This window comes from Triticum aestivum, chromosome 3D (assembly GCF_018294505.1).
Source record: "Triticum aestivum cultivar Chinese Spring chromosome 3D, IWGSC CS RefSeq v2.1, whole genome shotgun sequence".
NCBI lineage: Eukaryota > Viridiplantae > Streptophyta > Magnoliopsida > Poales > Poaceae > Triticum > Triticum aestivum.
Genome location: NC_057802.1, coordinates 84,325,519 through 84,339,627, shown reverse-complemented (window position 1 = coordinate 84,339,627; position 14,109 = coordinate 84,325,519).

Below are 14,109 nucleotides of genomic sequence, written 5' to 3'. Positions count from 1 at the left end.
CACTAAACTCATCGGGAGCCGTTTCGGGCCTCGAAACCAAAAACCATCGATTAATCTTTACCTTGTTCCCATCACATTCGAAACTACTAGTGCTACAATTAAGTGCAAGCCTGCTCACATCTACCAGTACGTACCAAACCTGAACATGTTCCCACTATGCAGGTTTTAGTACTAGTGCTAGTACTTAGGTTATAAAAAGGGGAACTACCTAACCGAAAATTACTCTACCTTCCTCCTCATAAGTCCTCCTTCTTCGTTCGTCCTTGCCATGGCTGGTGTGCAGAGCTCTAGGTCGAGAACTACTCGTAAAAACGGAGCGGCAACCAAGGCTGCGGAAAAAAGAGGGCTCGCCGCCACGCAGAGACCTTGAAAGATCTCTCATGGGCAGGCGATGGCTCCCATGAGCGCCCTAGACGCGGAGGCGAACATGCCGAGCTGGCGGCGCTGGAGTCGTTTTCCCTCGACGGCATGCCCGTTCAGCTCAATAAGCACCTCAATAAACAGAAGGAGTTCATCCACGGCTTGGTAGAGCTGCTGAAGGAGAGCCTCGACGACATGCCCGCTGAGCTCAATGAGCAGAGGGAGTTGACCGCCGGCTTGGTGGTGCTGCTGAAGAAGAGCATTGCCTCGGAGAAGAAGTCGACCGGCGAAACCTTGCAACTTCAGGAGGACAAGGTGAAGCTCTGCCATGAGCTCGACCTGCTGAAGGAGGAGAACACCGGCTGGAAGAAGCTGCATGAGAATAGTAGTTCCTCGATGAAGATGTTGCAGGCCCTTGTCATGGAACAGAAGGAGGAGTTGGCGAAGCTCCGCATCGAGCACCCGACTGCTGTCAAGGTACGTAATGCGGCCATGGAACAGATGATGAAGGCTCGCGTCGAGATATCCCGCGTCATGGACACACTGAAGAAGATGGCGGAGGAGACGCGCAAGGAGATGGAGGTCGTGGAGGCAAAGAAGAAGCAGTTACGACTCCGCGGCCAGCAACCCTTCATGTAGTGAGAGCAGCGCCCCAGACTTGTGTGTGCGTCTTCCTTCTTTTTTGGGGGTGATACCTCCTTCTTCTTTTGCTCCTGTGTTTATTATTTTGCTTCGGGTGTTTCGCCGCACGTGTCACCTTCTTTGCGAGGCATTAATAGAACATTGCTAAAAATGAGATGACTAGCAAATTAGATCATTCTTTATCGCGAATAGAACAATGCCTCTTGCTAGTAATATATAATAAGAGTAGAGAGTAGAGGATATGGCAATGGGCTGCCGTGTTTCATGCTCCTCCGTCGTACTCTAGTGGAAAACTTGAGTATACCGCACAGGTCGTCGGCACATTTATACGAGCAGTCAAATCACAAGGCCCCGCCTTCCAACAGTAATGAGCCATCAAATCAGAAAGACCCTGGCCTCTCATGAAAAGGACCAAGCTAGACTGCCCCGCCCTCTAGCCTTTTAAAAAATGTATACATTTGTACAGTAGTAGTATCGATGGATTGCACCATGGAGCAAAACTAACAAGATGTAATTAAAGAAAAAAGGTGGTACATATAGAGAGCGCTCGTCGCCAAATTATGCATATACTATATGACACTACCCACTATGAAGGTACTAGTAACATAGACTAGTAACTAGTCTATGTTACTCTCCACTATGACCAGCCAAAGTCGAGGCGCGGATACCAATGAGGGACTGGTTGTGTCTATACTTGGACAACTCACCCGACTGCATGCGCACCAGGCAGACGAAGCTCATGTCGTGTTGGTGCCGTGTGCGGCCCGCACATTAACCAAAACCTCGCGCCTCCATCTTAGCCTCCGCGTTTTAAACTTCTCAATCTCAAGGCCAAGGAGCAACGTGAAACCTATGATAGAGCCAATCGGATGGTTGAGAACACTACAATTCGTAGCTACAGATGCGTGTGTGAGAGAGGACGAGTGCGTGGGTGCACCTCTTCTCAGAGTACAACTGTATGTGGGTGGAATCGACCTAGGGAGCAGTGATGGTGCGTGCGAGAAGTCCCAAGAGATAGGTGTAATGCGTCTGAAAAAAAGACTAGTCTATAGCTCGCCACGAGGCTATTCCTGTCGAACGCCAAGCGTAAGTATCCGACGCTGCCAGCTTTTGCACGTACACAGCAATAGAAAAAGAACTAGTACCATGGCATATGCTACACCACGTCCGAGAAAACATGCCGACGTTACGCCACCCAGGAATAGTGCCGCACTTCGAAACTAGAACCGTCAATAAATTTTGAGCGTGTCTTGTTACATTCCAAATTACTACTACTACCACGCTATATTTAATTGCAAACCTGTTCACACCGATCACAACCTAAACGGTTTCCCACTTAGGAGCGTATTAGTAGTACTCGGTTATAAATACTACTATGCTAAGATGACTGCACATTCCTCCTCAACTCCTCATCCGCAAAAGACAATCAAGTCAATCAAGGCATAGCCAGCGTGAGTTCTGGGTCGAGAGATTTCCACCAGGGAGAGGTGAGCATGGAAGAGGAAGCACAAGAGATGTCCCGCCTCGCCGCGAAAGCAGCCGACATGTCCAGCCGCGCAGCAGTAGCATCACAGAGGTCCCGCCGCGCCGTCAATGTAGCAGACTGGTCCGGTCACGCTGCGGAAGCAGCAGAGATGTCCCGCCATGCCGCCGAAGCAGCAGGGAGGTCCCGCCGCACCGCGGTGGCTTGGGAAAATTTCTCGTGGGCAGGCGAGGATTCTTACAAACGCATGCATGCGATAGTCCATAGCCAGATGGATCAGATCTCTGGCTGGGCGAGGCTGCAGGACGAGGCTACCGGCATCTTCCGGCAACTAGGGGAGGGCATTGCGAAGCTCCGGGGCGAGCGCGACCTGCTGAGGGCGAAGATCGCCAGAAGGGCGAAGCAGGAGGAGGAGACCGCTGCCTTGTTGCAGAGGACGGGCGTCATCATCAAGAAACTTATGGACGAGACATGCTCCGCATCGAGCGCAACATGCTGGTGGGGGAATCCGTGGATGCTGCCAAGCAACGTATTAAGGACATGAAACTGATGAAAGAGATCATCGACCGCCGCGAGAACTAGTCTCCGCGACCTGCAGTGCATAAAGAAGTAGAGATCAGCGAGCCAGATCGTTGTTGTCGGATGTGGGGTTCCGGCGAAACCCTTAGGTTCGAACTCTGGGGTGCGCGCGAAGTTCTTTCCCTCCTACCGATCTACGCCCTAGCTCGCTAAGATCTCGCGGATGAACTCGAGGAACTCGCAACACAGAAATACACGAGATTTATACTGGTTCGGGCCACCGTTGTGGTGTAATACCCTACTCCAGTGTGGTGGTGGTGGATTGCCTCTTGGGCTGATGAAGAACAGTACAAGGGGAAGAACAACCTCCTGAGGTTGAGGTGTTCTTGTGCTTGTCCAACTTGTGAGGGTGAGGGCTCGATGCGTTATCAGATGCCCCCTACTGTGGTGGCTAGCTCTACTTTTATAGGCGCTGGTCCTCTCCCCAAATATTTAGCGGGAAGGGAGCCAACAACGGCGGCCAATTTGAAAGGGGACAGCTAGTACAAGCTATCCTGACAAAAGTGGTCTTCGCCTGCAAAAGGCTCTGGCGGTGACGCCATCTTGGGCTCCATGGTGACCTCCGTCTTGCCGTCATGCTGGTCTTGGTCTTGTTGCACTAATATGGAAACCTTTGCCTGATGCCTCGGTATTCCGCGCCTACGCTTGCTTCCTTAGCACCAAAGAGGAAACAAGGACGCTGCGCGCCCTGGCGCCCGCCTAGTGTCGATCGTCATGGCTCACGTCACGAGAGCCTCGCGAGGTTTGCCCCGCCTTGATATCTCCGCTCCTCGCGAGGCAGCCTGGTGAGGCCACTTGTGAGGAGGTCCTGCGCCATCCGCCTCGCGAGGCTTGGCCCCTCGCGAGGGTCTTGAATGCCTTGTTTGTGAAGATCGGTCATACAGGCCTGCAAACGCAGCCACGCCGTGGGCCGCAGGCAGGCAAGTTTGGGGACCCCCGTTCCCAGAACGCCGACAGTAGCCCCCGGGCCCAAGGTGCGCTAGGGCTTGGCTTTGCAGTGAAGCCAAGGGTCAAGTATGGTGCGCCGCGGGCCCCAAAAGCCTGCAGCCTTGGTCGACGCGTGGGTTGATTGGACGTGGGCGCCCCCACTTCCCCACGCTGCCTCGGCAACTGCTCGACTTGACAAAAGGCCGACGCAGACAGTGCTTGCCTTCATTGCTTCTTCCTCGCCTTGCTCCAGATCCCCTTTCTCGCTCCTTGCCGCCAAAATCTCCAGATCCACTCCAACCTTGCTCCGCATCTGCGACCTATGGCGCCGCTCAAGGTCAAGCCCTCCTCGGCGCCGGCTTGGTAGGAGCCAGCTCTAGAAGCACCCACCGTCATAGAAAAGAGCCTTGCCTCCGCGCACCCGCTGACGGCGGGGGAGAGCAATGAAGGGGCAAGACGAAGCTCCGGCTTGCCTCCGACATGCCGGAGCCTGAGGGAAGCACCTTCTTCCCCTTCTTCTCGAGCAGCATCACCATCGGGTTGGTTCCCCCCTTCTCCGATTTCTTTTATGAGGTCCTCGACCACTACGGGCTGGAGGCATTGCACCTCCACCCCAACTCTATCCTCCTCCTGTCCATCTTCGCCTACTACTGTGAGGCGTACCTGGGTGTGATGCCATCCGTGGCGCTTCTACGCCACTTCTTCTTCCTTCGCATCAGCGATGGACACATCTCCGGGTGCGCCAAGTTCATCGCATCTGGCAAGGCCAACTCAATCTCGAGCACCGGGAAGAGGGCCGACAATATCCAAGCCAAATGAGTCATGATGGACGCCAAGCGCGGCCATCCGCGTTTCGCCTTGCCAAATGGAGGCGCCCCAGTTCAACAAAGGGTGGCCCTGCGCGAAGCTCGCTGACGAGCAGGCGTCGTCTGTGTTGGGGCAGATGTAGACCGACCTGAGGGAATCCTTGATGCTGCGCGTCGCCCCGCTCCAGGCGCGATCGCGCCCCTTATGGAAGCTTGGAGATGGAGAAGACAAGATCCGCCTGAGGCCGGGGGCCCTGCCTGACGATGAACTGGCTACTGTCATGCGCCTCTTGGTTGGGGATAACCAGGAGTACCCGCCGAGCACCTTCACTCCTTTGTTCCTCCGCAAGGACTGGGAGCCACTTGTGCTTTCCAGGCCGACCTTCAACGCACGCGGGCTGGTGCCGCCTGCGCTCTCCGGAGCCCCGGCGGCGCCGAAGCCGGTGGAGCTATCTTCTGACGAGTCCCACAGGGGGAAAGAAGAGGAGGGGGACTCGGAGGCGACCCTCGAAGAGATGGGGGAAACTCCCCCTTGAGCAAACCTGAAATCCTCCGCGCTCTTCCTGACGACGCCGAAGTCGAGGCCCGCCAAGAGGAGGGAGAACTGCCCGTCGTCCCGACGAGGAGTAGGTCGTCACTGATCCCTCGAGATACTGCCTCCGCCTTGACGCCGCCTGGGGCTGTCTCCAGCTCTCCTGCTGCACCGTCTTCTGCCCCCGGAACCCACGCGCCTACTCCCCAGGTTCCGAAACTTTCGGGCTTCAAGCTCCCCAGGCGGACGGTGGAATACATCGCCGTGGATCGGTAAGTGCCTTGAGCTTCGTCTTGTCCCTGCCTGTACTTGTTATTTCCTGACGTTCACCCTTGATTGATCAGGCCAACGCCTTCGGCGAAGAAAAGAAAGGGGGATACGGCGGCCGCGCCTCCCTCCGCAGAGAAAGGAGGCAGCAGCACTCGCACCTCCCCAGCCCGGTCGCCTTCGCGAGGCCAAGGGGAGCATCGCCGGGAGGAGTGAGCCCCCATGGCCCCTCTGGCTCCTGAAGTGCCGGCGCCTAGCTCGGCTGAAGAGGTCCCGACTGCTCCGGAACCCGCAGTCTTCCAGGCCCTGGTGACGGCGTCACCTCCTCCCACTGCTGCACCTCCACTCCCAGGTTCTTCTACATCTGCTGCCGTTCTGTAACGTGCTCTTTTGGAGATGACCCAGCTGCAGGCAGATCTCCTGAGCGCGGACCCGCGTCTGGTGGCTAGGCGCCTGGAGTTGGCCTCCGACTGGCTTCACTCCGACTTGGCGGTTCGCGCGTCGCTGAGCTAGGCCGCAGCGTCTTTCGAGAAGGAGAAGCAGAGCACCGCCAATGCTGCAGCCGATCGCGAGACGACACTGAAAGACGCCAAGGCCGCCCGCGACCGCTGCCAAGAGCTGGAGGACGAGCTGAAGAGCCTGCGCGACAAGCACGCCGAAGAGGCACGCGGCCTCCTGGTGAAGGAGGAGGAGATGAAGGCCCGGGAGGATGCCGTCAAGAACCGTGATGCTGAGCTGGAGGAGTTGGGGAAGACTCAAGCTGCCAAGCGCAGCCGGTTGGAAGAACTGGAGTGGAAGGTGAAGGCGAGGGAGGCCGATCTTGACGCCAAGGCGCGGGTCCTGGCCGAAGACCGCGTGGCCTTTGCCGATCTCGAGAAGAGGTCTTGCGCAGCACTAAAGACGCTCTACGAGCACGGCTTGGAGATGCCGCTGACCACCGATGAGGACGGCCCCGCCCTGCTGCTTCCTCTCTTGGTGAAGGCGCTTGAGGAAGTCGTGGATGGTATCGGTCACATGGCAGAGGCAGAAGCTCGCGTCCTGTCTTCAGCTGCATTGACTCGTGTCTTCAGCCATCTGCACCTTCGCGACCCCAGCGCTTGTCTTGACGAGCTGCTGGAGCCTGTGGCTGATGATCACTACGTAGCCGCCTCCGCAGCCGTGCAAGGTCAGGTGGAGGCCCTGCTGAAGAAGTTCCGCGGCTTTGCCTCCGCACCCTTGTCCGGTGATGCCGCCGATCCTGCGGCTGGTGCTGCAGGTGAAGACGTCGTTACCCAAGGAGGAGCACCTTCTGTAGGCGATGGCGGTGTCCAGGGGTGACCTGCGGCGACTTTCCTGTTTCGTTCCTGTAATATGCATCAGGCCTCGTGGAGGTGTTAAACTCTCATTCAATATTGTGAGGACAATAAGTTTTGTAATATTTGCTTTCAGATTTTGTGATTTTCTTCCTATCCACTTTGTGTTCTGCGTCGGCAGAGCCCGGCCCTGCGCATACCTCAACCGCCGTTGGGCCGACCGGTGACCAGGACGGACCAAGGAGTGAGGGGCTACGTGACCAGTTAGGCTCCTGAGTCGCGATGCTCAGGAGTCCCCCTTGACGTGCAAACAGCTTATAGGAAGAGTGTGCGAGGATAGAATGATGTTCTATGTCGGCAGAGCCCGGCCCCGCGCATACCTCAACCGCCGTTGGGCCGACCGGAGACCAGGACGGACCAAGGAGTGAGGGGCTACGTGCCCAGTTAGGCTCCTGAGTCGCGATGCTCAGGAGTCCCCCTTGACGCACAAACAATTTCCGTACCTGCCCTCGCTGAGGCCTCGGGAGGGGCGTGCGACGACCAGGTCCAGGAGACCTGTTTGAGCGGCGTGCGCTTGGGCGTGACCCGAGCGCAGCCCCCAGGCCCGGGAGACCTGGCTGGGTGGCGTACGCTTGGGTGTGACCCAAGCGCAGCCCCCGTGTCCAGCCCCCTCGCGCGGCTCTCCCGAGGGGAGGCGTTTGCGGTGAGGCCGGACGCTGAGCTCTGGGGCTCTCTGAGGTTGGTACGATCGTGGGGCTGCCCTCAGTTGTTTATCACCAGCGCAGAGCATAGTGCTTCCGCTTGTGCACGGGCATAGCCGCTCCTCGGCAGTGTCGACGGCCAGCGCGGAGCATGGTGCTTCCACTTGTGCGTGGGAGGGGGCCCCTCCGGGAGGAGCCCCCGGGGCGTGTACAGCCCCGCCCTGACACGTGGCTTGCACGGCAGGGCTGCGAGGTGCATCTGGGCACTCGTGAGCCAGAGCGGGACTCACGAGGTCCTACCTCAAGGCGGGTTGCGCCTGGTCTTGAGTCTTTGATAGCTGTGCGTTCCTGCGAGACGGTTAGGTGCAAGCGCTCTACGTCCTCAGGTCCCGGCCCTCGAGCAAGCTCAGCCGCCGCTGGTATTGTTGGGGAACGTAGTAATTTCAAAAAAATTCCTATGCACACGCAAGATTATGGTGATGCATAGCAACGAGAGGGGAGAGTGTTGTCCACGTACCCTCGTAGACCGATAGCGGAAGCGTTAACACAACGCGGTTGATGTCGTCGTACGTCTTCACGATCCGACGGATCAAGTACCGAACGTACGGCACCTCCGAGTTCAGCACACGTTCAGCTCGATGATGTCCCTTGACCTCCAATCCAGCCGAGTGTTGAGGGAGAGTTTCGTCAGCACGACGGCGTGGTGACGATGATGATGTTCTACCGACGCAGGGTTCGCCTAAGCACCGCTACGATATTATCGAGGTGTAATATGGTGGAGGGGGGCACCGCACACGGCTAAAAGATCGTAGATCAATTGTGTGTATAGAGGTGCCCCCTGCCCCCGTATATAAAGGAGCAAGGGGGAGGCCGCCTGCCAAGGAGGAGAGGCGCGCCTAGGAGGAGTCCTACTCCTACCGGGAGTAGGACTCCCCCCTCTTTTCCATGTTGGACTAGGAGAGAGGGGGAAGAGGTGGAGGGGAGGAAGGAAGGGGGGGCACCCTGGCCTCCTCTCCTCTCTTCCACCTAGGCCCACTAAGGCCCATTAAGTTACCGGGGGATTCCGGTAACCTCCCGGTACTCCGGAAAAATCCCGATTTCACCGGGAACACTTCCGATGTCCAAATATAGGCTTCCAATATATCAATCTTTATGTCTCGACCATTTCGAGACTCCTCGTCATGTCCGTGACCACATCCGGGACTCCAAACAACCTTCAGTACATCAAAACATATAAACTCATAATATAACTGTCATCGTAACGTTAAGCGTGCGGACCCAACGGGTTCGAGAACTATGTAGACATGACCGAGACACCTCTCCGGTCAATAACCAATAGCGGAACCTGGATGCTCATATTGGTTCCCACATATTCTACGAAGATCTTTATCGGTCAGACCGCATAACAACATACGTTGTTCCCTTTGTCATCGGTATGTTACTTGCCCGAGATTCGATCGTCGGTATCTCGATACCTAGTTCAATCTCGTTACCGGCAAGTCTCTTTACTCGTTCTGTAATACATCATCCCACAACTAACTCATTAGTTACAATGCTTGCAAGGCTTATAGTGATGTGCATTACCGAGTGGGCCCAGAGATACCTCTCCGACAATCGGAGTGACAAATCCTAATCTCGAAATACGCCAACCCAACAAGTACCTTTGGAGACACCTGTAGAGCACCTTTATAATCACCCATTTACGTTGTGACGTTTGGTAGCACACAAAGTGTTCCTCCGGTAAACGGGAGTTGCATAATCTCATAGTCATAGGAACATGTATAAGTCATGAAGAAAGCAATAGCAACATACTAAACGATCGAGTGCTAAGCTAACAGAATGGGTCAAGTCAATCACATCATTCTCCTAATGATGTGATCCCGTTAATCAAATGACAACTCATGTCTATGGCTAGGAAACATAACCATCTTTGATCAACGAGCTACTCAAGTAGAGGCATACTAGTGACACTCTGTTTGTCTATGTATTCACACATGTATCATGTTCCGGTTAATACAATTCTAGCATGAATAATAAACATTTATCATGACATAAGGAAATAAATAATAACTTTATTATTGCCTCTAGGGCATATTTCCTTCAGTCTCCCACTTGCACTAGAGTCAATAATCTAGTTCACATCGCCATGTGTTTTAACAGCAATAGTTCACATCACCATGTGATTAACACCCATAGTTCACATCGTCATGTGACCAACACCCAAAGGGTTCACTAGAGTCAGTAATCTAGTTCACATCGCTTATGTGATTAACACCCAAAGAGTACTAAGGTGTAATCATGTTTTGCTTGTGAGATAATTTTAGTCAACGGGTCTGTCACATTCAGATCCGTAAGTATTTTGCAAATTTCTATGTCTACAATGCTCTGCCCGGAGCTACTCTAGCTAATTGCTCCCTCTTTCAATATGTATCTAGACCGAGACTTAGAGTCATCTAGATTAGTGTCAAAACTTGCATCGACATAACCCTTTACGACGAACCTTTTGTCACTTCCATAATCGAGAAACATATCCTTATTCTCGTAAGGATAATTTTGACCGCTGTCTAGTGATCTACTCCTAGATCACTATTGTACTCCCTTGCCAACAGTGTAGGGTATACAATAGATCTGGTACACAGCATGGCATACTTTATAGAACTTATGGCGGAGGCATAGGGAATGACTTTCATTCTTTTTCTATCTTCTGCCGTGGTCGGGCTTTGAGTCTTACTCAATTTCACACCTTGTAACACAGGCAAGAAACTCTTTCTTTGACTGTTCCATTTTGAACCACTTCAAAATCTTGTTAAGGTACGTACTCATTGAAAAAACTTATCAAGCGTCTTGATCTATCTCTATAGATCTTGATGCTCAATATGTAAGCAGCTTCACCGAGGTCTTTCTTTGAAAAACTCCTTTCAAACACTCCTTTATGCTTTGCAGAATAATTCTACATTATTTCCGATCAACAATATGTCATTCACATATACTTATCAGAAATGTTGTAGTGCTCCCACTCACTTTCTTGTAAATACAGGCTTCACCGCAAGTCTGTATAAAACTATATCCTTTGATCAACTTATCAGAGCGTATATTCCAACTCCGGGATACTTGCACCAGTCCATAGATGGATCGCTGGAGCTTGCATATTTTGTTAGCACCTTTAGGATTGACAAAACCTTCTGGTTGCATCATATACAACTCTTCTTTAATAAATCCATTAAGGAATGCAGTTTTGTTTATCCATTTGCCAGATTTCATAAAATGCGGCAATTGCTAACATGATTCGGACAGACTTAAGCATAGATACGAGTGAGAAACTCTCATCGTAGTCAACACCTTGAACTTGTCGAAAACCTTTTGCGACAATTCTAGCTTTGTAGATAGTAACATTACTATCAGCGTCCGTCTTCCTCTTGAAGATCCATTTAATCTCAATGGCTCGCCGATCATTGGGCAAGTCAATCAAAGTCCATACTTTGTTCTCATACATGGATCCCATCTCGGATTTCATGGCCTCAAGCCATTTTGCAGAATCTGGGCTCATCATCACTTCCTTATAGTTCGCAGGTTCGTCATGGTCAAATAACATGACCTCCAGAACAGGATTACCATACCACTCTGGTGTGGATCTCACTCTGGTTTACCTACAAGGTTTGGTAGTAACTTGATCTGAAGTTACATGATCATCATCATTAACTTCCTCACTGATTGGTGTAGGAGTCACAGGAACAGATTTCTGTGATGAACTACTTTCCAATAAGGGAGCAGGTACAGTTACCTCATCAAGTTCTACTTTCCTCCCACTCACTTCTTTCGAGAGAAACTCCTTCTCTAGAAAGGATCCATTCTTAGCAACGAATGTCTTGCCTTCGGATCTGTGATAGAAGGTGTACCCAACTGTCTCCTTTGGGTATCCTATGAAGACACATTTCTCCGATTTAGGTTCGAGCTTATCAGGTTGAAGTTTCTACACATAAGCATCGCAACCCCAAACTTTAAGAAACGACAACTTTGGTTTCTTGCCAAACCATAGTTCATACGGTGTCGTCTCAAACGGATTTAGATGGTGCCCTTTTTTTTATGTGAATGCAGCTGTCTCTAATGCATAACCCCAAAACTATAATGGTAAATCGGTAAGAAACATCATAGATTGCACTATATCCAATAAAGTACGGTTATGATGTTCGGACACACCATTATGCTGTGGTGTTCCAGGTGGCACGAATTTGTGAAACTATTCCACATTGTTTTAATTGAAGACCAAACTCGTAACTCAAATATTTGTCTCCGCGATCAGATCATAGAAACCTTATTTTCTTGTCACGATGATTTTCCACTTCACTCTGAAATTCTTTGAACTTTTCAAATGCTTCAGACTTATGTTTCATCAAGTAGATATACCCATATCTGCTCAAATCATCTGTGAAGGTCAGAAAATAACGATACCCGCCGCGAGCCTCAACATTCATTGGACCACATACATCTGTATGTATGACTTCCAACAAATCTGCTGCTCTCTCCATAGTTCCGGAGAACGGCGTTTTAGTCATCTTGCCCATGAGGCATGGTTCGCAAGCATCAATTGATTCATAATCAAGTGATTCGAAAATCCCATCAGTATGGAGTTTCTTCATGCGCTTTACACAAATATGACCTAAACGGCAGTGCCACAAATAAGTTGCACTATCATTATTAACTTTGCATCTTTTGGCTTCATTATTATGAATATGTGTATCACTACGATCGAGATCCAACAAACCATTTTATTGGGTGTATGACCATAGAAGGTTTTATTCATGTGAACAGAACAACAATTATTCTCTAATTTAAATGAATAACCGTGTTGCAACAAACATGATCAAATCATATTCATGCTCAACGCAAACACCAAATAACACTTATTTAGTTTCAACACTAATCCCGAAAGTATAGGGAGTGTGCGATGATGATCATATCAATCTTGGAACTACTTCCAACACACATCGTCACCTCACCTTTTACTAGTCTCTGTTTATTCTGCAACTCCCGTTTCGATTTACTACTCTTAGCAACTGAACCAGTATCAAATGCCGAGGGGTTGCTATAAACACTAGTAAAGCACACATCAATAACATGTATATCCAATATACCTTTGTTCACTTTGCCATCCTTCTTATCCACCAAATACTTGGGGTATTTCCGCTTCCAGTGACTAGTCCCTTTGCAATAGAAGCACTTAGTCTCAGGCTTAGGTACAGACTTGGGCTTCTTCACTTGAGTAGCAACTTGCTTGCCGTTCTTTTTGAAGTTCCCCTTCTATCCCTTTGCCCTTTTCTTGAAAGTAGTGGTCTCGTCAACCATCAACACTTGATATTTTTCTTGATTTCTACCTTCGTCGATTTCAGCATCACGAAGAGATCGGGAATTACTTTCGTCATCCCTTGCATACTATAGTTCATCACGAAGTTCTACTAACTTGGTGATGGTGACTAGAGAATTCTGTCAATCACTATTTTATCTGGAAGATTAACTCCCACTTGATTCAAGCGATTGTAGTACCCAGACAATCTGAGCACATGCTCACTTCTTGAGCTATTCTCCTCCATCTTTTAGCTATAGAACTTGTTGGAGACTTCATATTTCTCAACTCGGGTATTTGCTTGAAATATTAACTTCAACTCCTGGAACATCTCATATGGTCCATGACGTTCAAAACGTCTTTGAAGTCCCGATTCTAAGCCGTTAAGCATGGTGCACTAAACTATCAAGTAGTCATCATATTGAGCTAGCCAAACGTTCATAACGTCTGCATCTGCTCCTGCAATAGGTCTGTCACCTAGCGGTGCATCAAGGACATAATTCTTCTGTGCAGCAATGAGGATAATCCTCAGATCACGGATCCAATCCGCATCTTTGCTACTAACATCTTTCAACATAATTTTTCTCTAGGAACATATCAAAATAAACATAGGGAAGCAACAACGCGAGCTATTGATCTACAACATAATTCGCAAAATACTATCAGGACTAAGTTCATGATAAATTTAAGTTCAATTAATCATATTACTTAAGAACTCCCACTTAGATAGACATCCCTCTAATCCTCTAAGTGATCACGTGATCCATATCAACTAAACCATGTCCGATCATCACGTGAGATGGAGTAGTTTCAATGGTGAACATCACTATGTTGATCATATCTACTATATGATTCACACTCGACCTTTCGGTCTCCGTGTTCCGAGGCCATATCTGCATATGCTAGGCTCGTCAAGTTTAACCTGAGTATTCCGCGTGTGCAACTGTTTTGCACCCGTTGTATTTGAACGTAGAGCCTATCACACCCGATCATCACGTGGTGTCTCAGCACGAAGAACTTTCGCAACGGTGCATACTCAGGGAGAACACTTTTATCTTGAAATTTTAGTGAGAGATCATCTTATAATGCTACCGTCAATCAAAGCAAGATAAGATGCATAAAAGATAAACATCACATGCAATCAATATAAGTGATATGATATGGCCATCATCATCTTGT